The 17,214-nt window shown below is 42.0% G+C and overlaps 1 protein-coding gene across 1 annotated transcript in view; it reads left to right on the forward strand.

The window, feature by feature from the left end:
• Nucleotides 1–17,214, forward strand: part of PLA2G4D (phospholipase A2 group IVD) — a 47,456-nt gene that overhangs the window by 4,090 nt on the left and 26,152 nt on the right. The window contains exon 2 of the mRNA XM_084973824.1: nucleotides 11,044–11,100. The gene's annotated coding sequence lies outside the window, so the exon portion shown is untranslated. The remainder of the gene's footprint in view (nucleotides 1–11,043; nucleotides 11,101–17,214) is intronic.

Consider the following 17,214-nt stretch of genomic DNA (forward strand, 5'->3'; position numbering starts at 1 on the left):
TATATGGATTAAAGTATATACACACAGGTTTGTATATACATAAACAATATATTAAATATATATTAATACACATATAAATTTGAGCAACAAAATAAATAACATCATATAACCCAAAGCATAAATAAATATCCATAAGTTCACACTGATAGAAATAAATGATTGAATAAATAAGTCAGTGAGAGAGAAGAGACAAATCAGTCTTCAATGCAGAATTCCAAATGATTTATATAGATACTCGCCTGTAAGGGAGATGGATTCTTCTTAAGTATGGGCTATGCTTAGTGACTTTCTTCCAAAGAGGACAGTTTGAAAAGGGGGAATAAAATAAATTACAGTAGAGAAAACAGACAAACACTACCATAGCCCAGTGATCAAAGTCAATGGCAGCAGTGATGTGGCACCTTGACAGTATATACCCTTGATGGAGAAAATGATGCTTTACCTCTGTGATTCTTCTCCCCAAAAGCCACAACCATAGCATAGTCATGGAGATCTCAGTCAAGGGACATTTTTGTACTGGACATATCTGACCAGTACTCCTCAAAACTGTCAGGGTTGTCAAAACCAAGGAAAGTCTGAGAAACTGTCACGGCCAAGAGGAGGCTAAGGTGATGTGATGGTTAAATGTAATGCAAAATCTTGGAACAGAAAAAAGATACTAGGTTAAAACCAAGGAAGTCTGAATGAAGTATGGATTTCGTTAATAATAATGTATAAATATTGGTGAAGGGAAAAGTGGGCACAAGGTATGTGAGTGCTCTGTACTAGTCGCAATTTTTCTGTACTAAAAAGTGAAGTTTAAGTAAGCTTATTCTATGTTTCCATTTGGAAATGTGCTTTTTAAAAATTTCAAATCACAGATTTTTAAAGACATGTTTTCGTGATTGATTTCTAATTTGTTAGCATCTTGGTGAAAGGATGTTATCTATATATACTACTGTTGCCAAGTCAAAGCTTGTACTTATTGGACAGCCAATAAATCCAAAGCGTTGATAAATCCAAGGATTGGTGCAAGGAATAGCAACTTTATCCTGAAAGCCAGCAGACGGAGAAGATGACAGGTTATTGTCCCAAGTAACCAATTTACCTGAGTTAGAATTCAGACTTCAGGGAGTTCCCGTTCTGGCACAGTAGGTTAATGATCCAACTTGTCTCTTTGGAGGTACCAGTTAGATCGAAGGCCTGGGGCATTGGGTTAAGGATCCAGCAATGCTGTAGTTGCCGTCAGCTCCACCTTAGAATCAATCCCTGGCCTGGGAACTTCCATTTTCCACAAGGGTGGCTGAAAAAGAAACAGAAAAAAGAAAGCCTATGAAAGAAGAAAGAAAGCCTATGAAAGTCTTCTTTCATACTAAAATGAAAGAGGGCTTTGATTGTTGCAGACTTCTTGGTACCAGCCAAACTCTGGAGGGGATGTGGTCATCCTTTGCTTTCGCAGGTCTGATATTGTTGTAAACCTCCAAAGTGTTATTTTTTGTTCTGCAACTGTTTTTTTTTTTTTGTCTTTTTTTTTTTGTCTTTTTACTATTTCTCTGGCCGCTCCCACGGCATATGGAGGTTCCCAGGTTCCCAGGCTAGGGGTCTAATCGGAGCTGTAGCCACAGGCCTACACCAGAGCCACAGCAACGCGAGATCTGAGCTACGACCTACACCACAGCTCGCGGCAACGCCGGATCGTTAATCCATTGAGTGAGGCCAGGGATCAAACCCACAACCTCATGGTTCCTAGTCAGATCCGTTAACCACTGCGCCATGATGGGAACTCCTTTATGATGAAAAGTGTTTAAGCCAGGGAGGCAGAGCCTTGAGAAATGGCTGTTAGATATATTTCAGACTATAGGCAGCATTCTTTTTCAAAGGTGCAGAGCCAACCACTAAGCATAGGCAAGAGAGCACAAAGGTTAGAGCTAAAGGAATAGATCCAATATGAAGTCAAGTTTATTCTTTTCTCTTACACTACTCCTTTAAAATTTTTGAGACTTAGCATAAAGGTTCACTTATGATTAATGTTCATAAATTTTCCATAGCTCTTCAGAAGACTGTATGTTCTCTAAATGTAGTGGCTACAGGGGTCTATATAAATAAGGCCCTTAAATAAATCTTGTTAACTTTGTTATTCAAAACGTCTATATATTTTTTTAAATGATTTTTATTTTTTCCATTAGAGTTGGTTTACAGTGTTCTGTCAATTTCTACTGTACAGCAAAGTGACCCAGTCACATTACTCCATCATGTTCCATCACAAGACTAGATATAATTCCCAGTGCTACACAGCAGGATCTCATTACTTATCTATTCCAAATACAATAATTTGCATCTTATATATGTTTTTAAATATTTATTTTTATTTTTTTGTCTGCACCTATGGCATACCAAAGTTCCTAGGCCAGGGACTGAACTCAAGCTACAGCGTGACTTGAACCGTAGCACTGACAATGCTGAGACCTTAATTGCTAGGCCACCAGGGAACTCAAACATTCTATATTTTTAATAATATTTTATAATTTTTATTAGTGAGAGAGATGTGATTGTGGATTTGTCAATATCTTTGTAATTTTGTCAAATTTTCACTAGAACATTTTCAGGGATATTATTTAGGTACATGCATGTTTCAAACTGTCGTATTTTCCTAGTGAATTATTCTTTTTATCTTTCCATAGTAATTATCTTTATCCCTAATGGCTTTTACATTAAAGTCTCTTTTATCTATTACGTACACCAGTTTTCTTATGATCAGTGTTTGCCTGGTATAGCTTTTTCTTATGTCTTATCTTCAACTTTTTTTGCCCTTATGATTTCAGTGTACCCTTGAAAACAACCATAGGTGGGTTTTTTTGGTAGAAACTCTACACTGATGATCTCCCTTTTTAAATGTTTTATTATGGTAAACTTCAATCTTATAGAAAAGTAAATTTATGCTTTTAAATTGATGAATTTAGTCCATCAATATTTATTGTGATTATTGAAATACTTGGATTCATTACTATTATCTCATTTTGTGCCTCCTATTCACTCTTTCTAAGTTTTCCTGAATTCTATTTGATTCTTTTTTTCTCTCTCTGTTATTTTGGGATCTATGTGATGTTTCTATTATTTTCTATAAGTACTATTAAATTTTAACCTGTTTGCTTAAATTCACAAAGTTAATCAGTTCCTTTACTCTCCTCCAGAACAATACCAGGTCTGCAGAATGTTTTAGCTCCTGTTACATCTTCCTACTTCATAGATCATCATTCTGTGTTTACTTCTTTCTTTTTTATTCCCTATATTAGTCATCATCATGACTATTGTTTGTATAAACAATATTTTCATTTGCCATATGTTTACTAACTTATTTTCCCACCAGTTTTTCTCCCATTCATCCTTTGTTCTCAGTCCTATTTCCTTCTTCCTGGAGTAAATCTTTAGAAGGGCTTGGTGAGGGCTGTTAGTGGTAAACTTCAGCTGTTTTTCATCTGATGAGTTCTTCATTTAATACTGTCTTAAAGAATAGTTTCGCTGAGTTAAAAATTCTCATTTGTCACTTTTTTTTCTCAGTATTTTGAGGATATTTTGCTTTCTTCTGGCTTTTCTGACTGCTGATGAAAAGCCCACTTCAGCCTAATTGTCAATCCTTTTTAAGAAACTTGTCTCTCTTTCCTGAGGGCTTTGATACTTTTTTCTTTATCTTTGATGTTCTGCAGTTACACTGCAATGTGTCCAGGATAGACGTTTTTATTTGTCCTCCAGATTTGTTGTGATTCCTGCACCATAGCTTATAGTAGTAATAGCCCGTGTCTATTGAGTGTTCGCTCTGCACCAGACAGTCCAAAGTACTTTAAAACGTTAGTGCATTTCATATTCACAATAATATTATCACCTCCATCTTAAAATGATTTAATTATCTTGTCCACATCGCAGCATGATGGTGAATGTTGAAGGTAGGATTGGAACCTGGGTTTTCCCTAGGGCCTTCCCTGAGCCACATGGGATTGCAAGAATTGCTTTTCCACTTAAGCCAGTTGGAATTTAGCTTCTGGTACCTGGAACTGAAAAAAATCCTGACTAATCTATTGGGTGACTGGATGGACATTGCTGCTACTTAGTGAAATAGGAAACCCAGGAAGGAAAAGTTTCTCTTTTAGAAAAAGTAGGCACTGCTTAGGGTTACCTTATTCAGGAACCTGTTGGATATCCTCTTAGCTGTCAGGAAGTTTCAGAACCATCTCTGGAACATGCTATTTTTCTCTCTGCAAATATCTCTTGCCATGTGGCCTCTCCTGGAACTGAGCATCTGAAGGGAATGAACTGCCTCTGAACTGTGGTGTGCAAGACTGGGTCCTGAAACACTGGAGAGTGGCAATTAAGTTGTGATGTGTACTATAAGTGGTTTATTATTAATGACAAAGCATCCATGTTTTTAAATAGTTTTCTTTATTTTTATTTTGATCAGAGTTATCCATGTACTTAATTTAAAAAAATCAAATAGTTTTGCAAAGCTTATAATGAAAAAGCATTATTTCTCTTCCCCACTCCTTCCCACTCAGCAGGGAATTGCTTGGAATTCTTTTAGTTCTCTCTTCCTTTCTTTTCTTTCTTTTTGCTTTCTAGGGCCATGCCCACAGCATATGGAAGTTTCCAGGCTAGGGGTCAAACTGGAGCTACAGCTGCCTGCCATAGCCACAGCAATGCAGGACCTGAGCCATGTCTGCAACCTATACCACAGCTCATGGCAATGCCAGATCCCCGACCAACTGAGTGATGCCAGGAATTGAACCCACATCCTCATGGATACTAGTCAGATTCGTTTCCTCTGCACCACAACAGGAACTCCATTAGTTGTTTCTTTAGGTATTTACCTCCATATTTCTGAACAACATGCTTATACCAGTTTTTCTTGATTTTTATGACCTCCTACTATGAAAGATGAGGGCTCAATTTTTATTAATATCCTACCCTTCCTCAACTCCCCAATGTTTGTTATGATTTTTGGTCCATATTTATTGTTTATGTTATTGTGATTATGTAGTATATAATTACATTTCTTTTACTCTTAAGTTTTGGTTTTCTTTGAAATTAATACTTGCCACACTTTTTCATTTGCTTAGATTTCTATGTTCCTGTCACTAATTCATCCTCAAACCTTCCACTAGCATTGAAAGTCTTCTCTCAATATGTCACCTCATCATCAATTTCATTTTTTCCTCCACTTCATCCTCCTCCTTCTTTTGATACTTTCTTGTTGTCTCTATTTGGGCTGGTTGCCCTTTAGGTAATGTCCTTGGATTTCACTTTGGCTTCCTTCTAGATTTTACCTTTGACTTGTTTCATGTTGGCTCCTCAATTTCCTGGATGCTCTTCCTTTTTCTATCTTGGTTTAGTCTCTCAATTTCATGGGGGCACATCCTTTAGTGCCTTACTTCCAAAAGTGGTCCATGAGCCAGCAGCATTGGCATCACCTGAGAAGTTGTTAGAGATGCTGAATCTCAGGATCCACCCCAAACCTACTGAGTCAGAATCTGCATTTTAACAAGATCCTCAGGTGATCCCCATGCACTTTTAGGTTAGAAACCATGTGCCAATAGCTTGTGAGAAAGGTAAAAATAATTTGAGACCTTGCATTTTTATGTATCCCAATATTCTATTCTCACTTTGGACTAACAGTTTGGAAATAAGATTCTACATTTGAAATCATTTCTATCTGAATTTTCAAGACTATTTCCCCTTGTCTTCTAACCTCCAGTGTTGGTGTCCAGTTCAATTCCATTATGATTTCCAGCCCTTTGTGTGTGACTTTTTTATGTTTCTTCCAGGCACTTTTATTCCCAAGTTTCTGAAATTTCTTGATACTGTGTATTGGTGAGGATCTTTTTTGTTTGTTTATTTGTTGATTGCTCTGTGTACTCAGTGAACCTTTTTAATCTGGAGACTTCTGTGTTCTGCAATATTTTCTGTTGTTATTTCTTTAATAATTTCTCTAATTGTTTTCTTTGTTATCTGTTCCTAGAACTCCTAATAGGAAGATATTGGCATGCTTCTCTAAATTTTCTTAACTTAAATCTCCTATTTCCATTTCTTTGTATTTATGTTTTGCTTCTAGGAGATTTATTCAACTTTATTGACTAATTCTTCTATTAATTTTAGTTATTTCTGCCATCATATATTTAACATACAGGGGTCCTTCTCTGAATATTTTACTTCATGGCACCCTGTTGTTCTTGCATCATTTTTTTTTAATCTCATGAAAGAGATTAATTAGTTTTTTAAAAAAATTTTTTTATTTTTATTTTTAAATGATTTTTATTTTTTGCATTATAGTAGGTTTACAGTGTTGTCAGTTTCTACTGTACAGCAGAGTGACCCAGTCACACATGCACATTTACATTCTTTCTCACATTAGCCTCCATTATGTTCCATCATAAGCGACTAGACATAATTCCCTGTGCTGTACAGCAGACTTTTTTTTAAAGTTTTCCTCCAGCTATCTTTATTGTCTCTGTCTCCTCTGCATCTCTTTATTTGATTTGTAATTGTTGCTCTTTGGTCATTATGTTAGAAGATTTCTTCACATATTGGTGATTTCCAGCTGTGTGTTCACATTTAAGAGCAAAGCAATAAAGTGATGTCTGGAAGGCTTGTACGGGATAATCTGACCTGATTGAGTGGGGGCTTCACTGTAGGTTGATCAGATGGGGACCTAGAACTGCATAGTACAAGTCTTACCTAAGATAGGGATAGTTTTTTTTTTCTTTTATTGTTCAATTTCCCTGGAAGGGAATCTCTGTTCTCTTTGGTGGTGGTGGCAACAGTGCTGGAAGGGGAGGTATAAGGTTGGCTCTCAGCACTCTTATGCTGAGACCAGCTCAGCAGGAATGGTGCTGAAGAACTTAAGGAAAAAAGTTAACATAAAACGAGACACAGAGACATTTATCTTAAGTAAAGGTGGGAACCAGGGGGGCTCAAGGTCTCAGGGACCAAGAGCATTGCCTCAAGAAACCACACCCTTTTATTGTGCTCTTTAGATGAGATCAAGTGAGGAGTGGCTATGGGTGGATGATACAGGGTTTGTTTACTATTATATAAGTTCTTTTACCACATTAAAAGCCACTTAGCTGGTAAAAGGTTAAGCTTTTACTCTGACCTTTAGGCACATTTCTTAAGCTTAAGTCATTTACCAACACTGTGACTGTTTTTCCAAGCAGGAAGATTGGATAAAGTAAAGAATGAATGAAGATGGGATAAAGTAAAGAAGGATAAGATGGAGTTTTCAAAGAAACATGTCTTGCGACACTCTTAGTGTAAAGAAGTCCAGGTGGTGACTTACATTCAGTATGTAGACTCAATCTACCTGCTCCCAGCTGTGCCTATTGCCCTTGAATCTTCCTCTTCCCTGAGAGTAAATCTTTCATCTTTTGTTGGTGTTAGGCAGGAGATCTGTGGAATGAAGATTCTTCTGCCAGCTTGAAACCAATCAACCTATTTTCAGGTTCATCTACACTTTTACCCTTAGAGATACCTGAGCTTTTCTAGGGTTTGGAACCATCAATCAGCTTGCTTTTTAGCTCTCTGCCCTCACCCCCAATTGCAAACTCCTAGTTGTTTATTTAAAACTTTTTAATTGAGTATAACCTATACAGGAAGGTGCAAGATCATAGATGTGCAGCTGGATAAATATTTACATAAGTGTATATCTGGAGCAACTACCATCTTGGTCAAAATATAGAACATTTTCATCACTTCTAAAGAGTCTATTGTGCTTCCCTCCCAGAAAAGAACCCCAACCAAAGGTAACTGCATTTTTTTTTTTTGTCTTTTTGCTATTTCTTGGGCCGCTCCCACAGCATACGGAGGTTCCCAGGCTAGGGGTCTAATCAGAGCTGTAGCCACCAGCCTACACCAGAGTCACAGCAACACGGGATCCGAGCCACGTCTGCAACCTACACCACAGCTCATGGTAACGCCGGATCCTTAACCCACTGAGCAAGGGCAGGGACCGAACCCGCAACCTCATGGTTCCTAGTCGGATTCATTAACCACTGTGCCACGACGGGAACTCCGGTAACTGCATTTTAACTTTTGTCACCACAGGTTAATTTTGTCTGTTCAAAATCCTGGTACACACAGAATCATGGAGTGTAACTTCTTTCTAACATTACATCTGTACATGTTCTTTCTTTCCCTCCCTCCCTTCCTACCTTCCTCCGTTTCATGGGCCAGGGATCAAACCTGTGCCACAGTAGTGACAACACCATATCCTTAACCCTCTGCACCACAAGGGAACTCTTGTACACATACGTTCTGGTTTGCTGTCCTTTCTTCTCTTCCTCATCACTCTGAAGCCTCCCTGAATCCCTCCTCCCAACACAGCACCTTCACTGCTCAGCCTCCTGAAGCCTATGGGGTGATGGACCCAGGCTGGCAGGACTGCTCCTGGCAGGTGTGCACAGTTTCCTGTCTCATTATCCACATTCAGCTCTTTGAATTTGGGCCAGATGCATAGCTGCCACCCCATGCAAACACAGGCTCCTTCTTCTGGAAGCTGAATGGGGTGTGTGAACGAGTATGTATGTGTATGTGTGTGAGAGAGCCTGTTCTGAATTCCTGGCTCTTTTTCAGATGCAGCTTGTGATCTGAGCAAGTTCGTTTCTCTCTCCCTGTTTTTCACTCCCTCAAGCCACTGTGATCCACCAAAGATTGAGAACTTCTCCATGATCAGAAGGTTCTGGGTTGGCAAAAGGGAGACTCATTCTTATCCAGAGGTCTCATCCCTTCCCACTGGTGCACCCTCCACCCCCAGCACTGACCTCTTGTCCTTTCCACTCCTGGCAGTACAGGGCTTTTCTCTATTCTTCTTAAATTGGATGGGCAGATAAAAGTGCTCTCTACCCAAGACCCATGTCAAAGCTTTGCTCATGACACATAAAAGGAAACTCTTGGAGTTCCCGTCGTGGCGCAGTGGTTAACGAATCCGACTAGGAACCATGAGGTTGCGGGTTGGGTCCCTGCCCTTGCTTAGTGGGTTAACGATCTGGCGTTGCCGTGAGCTGTGGTGTAGGTTGCAGACGTGGCTCGGATCCCGTGTTGCTGTGGCTCTGGCGTAGGCCGGTGGCTACAGCTCCGATTCAACCCCTAGCCTGGGAACCTCCATATGCCGTGGGAGCGGCCCAAGAAATAGCAACAACAACAACAACAACAACAAAAAGACAAAAGACAAAAAAAAAAAAAAAAAAAAAAGGAAACTCTTGACATTTACCAACTCTTTTATTTTCCTTGCAATGGTCAGCCTTCAAGCCCTGTCTCTGGAGAGTTGACACTAAGCCCTGCAGCAGAAGGAGGCTCCTTTTTCCCTCTTGCCTCAAGCTTTGACAGCAGGTGCCATTGGTCAAGAGAGGGGAGAGAGACAGGAGAATGGGTCAAAACTGTAAAAGCACATGTACGTATATATTTTAAATCCTGTTACATGAGACAAGATATCTGCTAAGCTGGTACTGGGGAGTGTGATGAGGGGCTGGCCTGTCCGCCACCCTTCCAGCTCTCAACTCCTGCTCAGGTCACTCACTGCGGCCCCTCCATGGAGCAGAGGGTGGGAAGGCTCCTCAGCACTTGGAGGGGAGCCTGGGTGCTGCTTCCTCAGCTGCAGGAAGGGGGCAGGTGGGCAGAGGTGTAGCCCACACCCCTCCTGAACCCCAGCAAGCTAATTATTGTCTCATGATCCTCCCCTCTCCTACCGTCCCCAGGAGGGTTGAGGTTGGTTGGGTGTTTGCAGGAAAGCTACCACATTTCAGATGCATCAATGCCAGGTGGACAGAGAAGCATAGATTTCACATGAACTCCTGGAAACAGAGCAGGATACCTGAAACTCTGGACATGGGGTTGTCACCACTGGAATTTAGATTTTTTTTTCTGAGATAAACCAACCCATAGAAGTAAAAATGATTAAAGGGCCTTATTCATGCTTAAAACAGTTTAGTTTGGGTTTGGGTTTTGAAAATGTATGAAGGGCCCAATTTTTTAAAATTATGAGCTAGAGTATAAAAGTTATAAACACAATAAATTCTCAAGGCTCGAACACATTTCCAATGTATTTATGAAAAAACGAATCAGAGAGAAAAACAGCAGGAGGGCAGAGGGCAGAGTGGGGGCCGGGGAGACGCAGCAGAGTTGGAGAAGGCCAGGTTAGGGGAGGCAGAGGCATCCTGAAGAGAGACTGGTCCAGGTCCATTAGTGATTCTTAGATTTGCTCCTTTTTCTTAACTTACCTGAAACTCATGTACTTGCCACCACTGTCTCCAGACAGAAATCAATTAGCTGGATAGTATTTGTTTATAATATTGGAGTTACCTATGTGGCACAGCAGAAACGAATCTGACTAATACCCATGAGGATGCAGTTTTGATGCCTGGCCTCACTCAGTGGGTTGGGAATCCAGGGTTGCCGTGAGCTGCAGTGTAGGTCGAAGATGTGGCTTGGGTCCCGTGTTGCTGTGACTGTGGTATAGGCCAGCAGCTGTAGCTCTGATTCGACCCCTAGCCTGGGAACTACTCACTATTCTGGGTCAGACACCCGCCCCAGCTCTCCAGTGCCTACAGTGTAACTCCCTGGGTTCTGAAACACTGATGTGCTGCCTTGGCTGAGAAACATGGAGAGGAAGGCAGACTGTACACTGGACAGAAACTTCCTCAGATGGGAATCAGGCCTGTTCCACTCAGTCAGCTCTCTGTCTGGGACATGGTAAACACTCAATAAATAGCTGTTGGATGGATGAATGGACTAGCTGGTTGGCATCTTGCACCTTGCTGAGAGAGAGGCTCATCCTTTCTAATAGCCCTGAAATGAGCGCAGGGGCAAATGCTTCTCTCCTGCTTGGTCACAAGCAGTCATGGACAGAAAATGATCCTTTCTCTCTTGCCAGCTGGATGAATAACCACTTCCTCATGAGGCAAGAGCACAGACCCGCCAGTGCCTTGATCTTGACATGATAATTAGTGCTGAATGCTGAAGTGTGTGTGTGTCATCCCTTCCTCACTCAATACATCTTGCTACTTGTCCCACAACCTGTTTCAGGGCTTTTCCTGGATTGAGAAGCAGCTGGGTATCAGCTCTGTTGCCTTCTCCACCCTGGTAAGTACTTCCTCTCCTCTATTACATTGTCATCGAGTGCTATTCTGGGGGAAAGGTAAAGGGAGGGGAGGGACTGAACCTTCCTTCCCAGAGTTAAAACAGAAGGGGAAGGGCTGAGACCCAAATAAGAAACCCAGAACTAGATTTACTCCTTCAGGCAAGGCTTGATCCAGGGACTCTCTCGTACTCCCTCTTGTCTGCACTTCTGCCACAGAGGGAAGATATTGGAAGTGGTGGTGAAGAGCACTGCCTGGGTTGACTTGGGGGAAGTTCCTCAACTGATTCCTGCCCGAGTTTTCTCATTGTTAAAGTGAGGATAATAATAATACCTGCCTCATAGGATTTGAGGAATCAATAAAAATGTTATATATTTATGTTATATAAAGTGCTTTGAACAGTGTGACACACAGATTAGATCCATGGTCTATGGAGCCTGAAGTTTATACAAGTTGATACAAAATTATATAAGAAAGTGAATATTTATTTAGAATGATAAAAGAAATCACGTAAAAACACAAATTGTAAAAGACTGACAAATGCCAAATTATCACAAAAAATTTGAAAGGAACAATTTTTTTTTTAATCCTTTTTTTTGGTCTTTTTAGGGCTGCACCTGCAGCATATGGAAGTTCCCAGGCTAGGAGTCAAATTGGAGCTGTAGCCACCAGCCTACATCACAGCCACAGTGACACAGGATCCGAGCCGCGTCTGCAACCTACATTACAGCTCACAGCAATGCTGGATCCTTAAACAACTGAGCGAGGCCAGGGATCGAACCCAAATCCTTATCATTGTAGTTGGGTTCCTTAACCACTGAGCCAGGAAGGGAACTTCAGGAAAAATATTTTTATTAATTAACCTCTATTCCTTTTTCTTCATTGTTTGGTTTCATAGTCCCTTACTGCCTCTTTATTCAGCAGCAACTTTGTAATATAATTTTCTTTATTTTTTGGTCAGGCCCATGGCATGCAGAAATTCCCAGGCCCAAGGATCGAACCCAGGCCTGAGCCACAATCTGAGCTGCTGCAGGGGCAATGCCAGATCCTTAACCTGCCACACCACAAGAGATCTCCCAATATAATTTTCTTTAAAGCAAATAGAATACAATATCCCCCCCAACCTGTTTGATTAAAATTTAGTTATTAAATTATTAATAGTTAATAATTGTTGATATTGATCATTTCTTTCCACTTCATAGCTCTTCATTGGTAGTGGCAGGCAAAACTTTAGGATTGTTACCAAATTTGAAAAAACCTCTGATTTAATTACACGACTGTGTAACAGAGGGTTCCAAGCTCCATGACATAACACAGTAACCACTTTGTTAGGCTCACAGATTCTGTGGGTCAGAAATTCAGAAAGGACACAGGCTGCAGATGACTCAGTAGTAGGGCTGGGAGCCTCTGAAGGCTCATGCATCCCCAGGACTGGACTGGTGCTGAGAGCACTTATAGACAAGGACTCCTGGCCTCTCTGGGTGGCCTGACTTTATCACAGTGTGGAAGCTCAGGGACTTAGCCGTCTGTTAACAGTGGCTGTCGGTGGGAGGGCTCCAGCCCCTAAGGAGAAGCTGCATCACCTTTTGTGACATAACCTCAGTCAAGCCGTGTCAAGTTCTTTACATCCTATTAGTTAGCACCTCCAGCCCTTGATGGGGGAGGGACAAAGTTCTAGATGAGCATATTGAGGACAAAAGACCTTGTTGTAACCAATTTTAGAAAAGAAAAATCTAGTAAAAACAACAAAATTTACAACCAAATCTTGAGCAATCTTCAACCAAATGGACCCAGAAACTTTCAAAAAGATATCCTATTCCAAAAGACAAAGAGAAGGCCACATCAAGAGGCAGGAGGGGCAATTACGTGATATAAGCAACCCCATACCTCCCAGGTGGGAAGCCTCACAGACTGGAAAGTAACTGTTTCACAGAGACTCACCTAGAAGTGAGAATTCTGAGCCCCACATCAAACTCCCACGGCTGGGGATCTGGCACTGGGAGAGAGAGCCCCTGGAGCATCTGGCGCTGAAGGCCAGTGGGGCTTGTGCACAGGAGCTCCACAGGACTGGGGGAAACGGAGACCCCATTCTTAAAAGCTGCACACAGACCTTCACGTGCACTGGGTCCCAGGGCAAAGCAAGGTCTCCATAGGAATCTGAGTCAAACCTGACTGCAGTTCTTGGAGGACCTCCTGGGAAAACAGGGGTGAATGTGGCTTGTGGGGAAAGGAGATTGGAAGCAAAGCTCTTGGGAATATTCAGCAGTGTGCCTTTCTCTGGAGGTGGCCATTTTGGGAAAATCTAGCCCCACCCGTCAGTTCCGAGAAGCCCCAGGGCAAACAGCAATCCAGGTGGGATCACAGCCCTGCCCCTCAGTAAACAGGCTGCCTAAAGAACCGCCCCGCCCCCCGCCCCAGGCACACAGATGCCCCTAATCTCATCTAGAGACAAGCCCCACCCACCAGAGGGATAGGAATCAGCTCCACCTACCAGTGGGCAGGCACCAGTCCCTCCCATCAGGAAGCCTACAGCAAGCCCCTGTACCAACCTCAGCCACAAGGGGGGCAGATACCAGAAGTAAGAGAGGCTACAACTCTATTATCTGTAAGAAGGTCACCATACCAAAAACCTATAAAAATGAAAAGACAGAGAACTATAACTCAGATGAGGGAGAAAGAAGAAACTCCAGAAAAACAGCTAAGTGCTCAGGAGATTCTCAGTCTCCAGGAAAAAGACTTTAGATTGTTGATACTGAACATGATGCAAGACATTGGAAATAAACTGGAGGCAAAGATGGATAACTTACAGGAAACACTGAGCAAAGAGATACAAGATATAAAACTTAAACAAGAAGAGATGCATAATACAATAACTAAAATAAAAAATTCACTAGAAGCAGCTAACAGCAGAATACAGGAGGCAGAAGAACGAATAAGCAAGCGGGAGGACAGATGAGTGGAAATTATGGATGCAGAGCAGAAAAGAGAAAAAAGATTGAAAACAAATGAAGAGAGTCTCAGAGAACTCTGGGACAACGTTAAACGCACCAACATCTGTATTATAGGGGTGCCAGAAGGAGAGAGAAAGGGACAGAAAAAATACTCAAAGAGATAATAGCCAAAAACTTCCCTACCATGGGAAAGGAACCACTCACTCAAATCCAGGAAGCGCAACGAGTACCATATAAAATAAACCCAAGGAGGAACACCCCAAGACACATATTAATCAAACTGACCAGAATTAAAGACAAAGAGAAAATCTCGTAAGCACCTAGGGAAAAGAAACAAATAACATACAAGGGAATCCCGATAAGGTTATGGGCAGATTTTTCAGCAGAAACTCTGCAGGCCAGAAGGGAGTGGCATGATATACTTAACAGGATGAAAGGAAAAAACCTCCAACTAAGATTACTTTACCCGCAAGGCTCTCACTCAGATTTAAAGGAAAAATCAAAAGCTTCACAGAGAAGCAAAAGCTAAGAGAATTCAGTAACACTAAACCAGCTTTATAACAAATACTAAAGGAACTTCTCTAGACAGAAAAGAAAAGGCCACAATAGGAAACAAAAATTCCACAAATGACAAGGCTTACCAGTAAAGGTACATATACAGTAAAGATACGAAATCATCCACACACAATTATGCCACCAAAATCAGAAATCCTGAGAAGAGAAGGGTACAAATGCAGGACACTGGAGATGCACTTGCAATTAAGAGACCAACAACTTAAAACAATCTCGTATATATATATAGACTCTTATATCAAAACTTCAGAATAACTGCAAACCAAAAATCTACAGTTGATACACAAACAAATAAGAAAAATCAACTTAAGTACACTAAAGATAGTCATCAAAAAGTAAAATCTAAGTTTCTCTCACATCTGAGCTATCGTAGGTATGCCAGCTACTTGTACTACAGGACTATGATAACTTTTTTTTTTTTTTTCTTTTTAGAGCACACCTGCAGCATATGGAGGTTCCCAGACTAGGGGTTGAATCGGAGTTGTAGCCATTGGCCTACACCACAGCCACAGCAATGCCAGATCTCACCCTCATCTGGGACCCACACCACAGCTCAAGGAAATGCTGGATCCTTAGCCCAGAGTGAGGCCAGGAATGGAAGCTGCATCCTCATGGACACTATTTGGGTTCATTACCACTGAGCCACAACCACTGAGCCACAATGGGGACTCTGATAACTTCTATTTCTTGACATTTCCATCAGATAAAGAAAGAAAGAAAAAAAAGCATTTAAGATGTGATTGAAAGCATCTCCTTCAGGAGGGAACTTCTGTTTTGATCACATTTCAAATGAAAACTAAATCTTCCATTTAGGACTTTGTGTGTCCGATTGGATGAATTTTCCACACGATTGGATGAATTTTCCACAGACTGGTTTTGGTCTTTGTGTTTCAGAGCTTGTGTCTTTTCCTAGTCTTCTTAGACAACAGTATATTGTCTGCCTTGCACAATGCCAGACGAATTGGCCCTGAGGGTGGTAGGCATATTTTGAAAACTATTTCTAAACCAGCATGGCTGGCACCCACTTCACTCTACAAGAAACCGACTGCAAACTGTATAACTATGTCCCACCAAACTGAAATTAAACGTATGTATCTCTAACCTAACTTCTCCTTAGCCAGATCCCAAAACACCACAGTGGTATCAATACTAACAGAGGAGGGAAAAGAATGGGAGGCAGTGGTCTTCACCACTGTCATTAAAGTCACTGACTTTTGTAGATTTTACTCACCTGTCTGAATGGTCCCAAGAACCTATTGTTGGGGTCTTCTCATGGCAGGACCTGTCTTGAGCATCATTAGCTTCACTGTAAAGCCACTCCTGCCAGCACACAGTTTGAGTGCTACCTGTGATCACTGGCTTCATTTCTGGCAGGCCTGCTTCTCCTGGTGGACAGATGGCTGCATTCAGCAGCTCCAGCTTCACATCCTCCCGGGTTCACATCCAGGAGGAAAGACGAAGCACCTCTTTCCGTACCTCATGCACCAGCCTGGGTCCTGAGTCCAGTGAACCGATCACCTGGTCTGAGCCATTTGCTGGGTTCTTACGGCTGGAGGTGGAGTGACACCCCCCCAAACCAAGGGCCTTGGAGTGAGGGGAGGGCTGGTTCTGCAGAGAACATTTGGGAAAATTAAATGAGCTCTGCATGCAGAATGAAAAAAATAGATGTTCATTTACTGTGAGCATAGAGCAAATTTTGAGAGGAGAGAGTGGTGACAGAATGGGAACTGGAGGTGCCCAAGACCTCCTCCAGCTTGGGCAGGGCCTACTCTGCTGGGCCCCGTGGACAGGTCCCTCCCTTGAGGGTGCCATTGGCCTAGATGGACAACCTATGGCCTCAGCCAAGGCCAGCTGTGCCTTCTGGCCCTGCTTCAGACTGGACTGATCACTCCAATCTCCTTGGCCTCTCTTCCGTCACTTCACCCTGAACTCTGACCCTTCTTGACTTACCTCTCCCAATCATGTCCCCCCGAGCCTCAATCTTTCTGGGGTCTTGGTGGGGAGATGCGCAAGACTTAAGCCCTCAGTTTTGCTTCCCTGCTCCTGGCCCTGCCTCTTTCCCACCTTGGGGCTCAAGTGAAATCTTTTCTTGGCACCTTTGGCAAATTGCTAGGGGAGGGTCCTAGCTCTCTCCTCTCACCCTGGCAGGATTCTGCAGCCTCATTGAAGACCTGCCCTCTCTAACAAGGTAGCCACCAGCCACGTGTGGTACTACTTGGAATGTAGCTCATCTGAGTTAAGCTATAAAGTAAGTGTAAAAGACACTGTGGATCTGGAAGACTTAAGATGAGAGATACATAAAATATCTCCTTGTGGACAAAAAAGACCAAAGAGCATTGCACTTCATCCAGTTGTACAGAGGTTAAGTCACTACCCACTGTAGTCACCCACCAGCACCGCACTCTCAAAGGAATACAGAATTAAAAAAAACAAAACAAAACCCACAATAGGAGTTCCCATTGTGGCGCAGTGGTTAACGAATCTGATTAAGAACCATGAGGTTTCGGGTTCAATCCCTGGCCTTGCTCAGTGGGTTAAGGATCCGGCATTGCCGTGAGCTGTGGTGTAGATTGCAGACGCAGCTTGGATCCCAA

This window comes from Sus scrofa, chromosome 1 (assembly GCF_054392235.1).
Source record: "Sus scrofa isolate SSC_HxYL_T2T_F1_AM1 chromosome 1, Sscrofa_HxYL_maternal_Yorkshire_Landrace_v2.0, whole genome shotgun sequence".
Classification (NCBI taxonomy): domain Eukaryota; kingdom Metazoa; phylum Chordata; class Mammalia; order Artiodactyla; family Suidae; genus Sus; species Sus scrofa.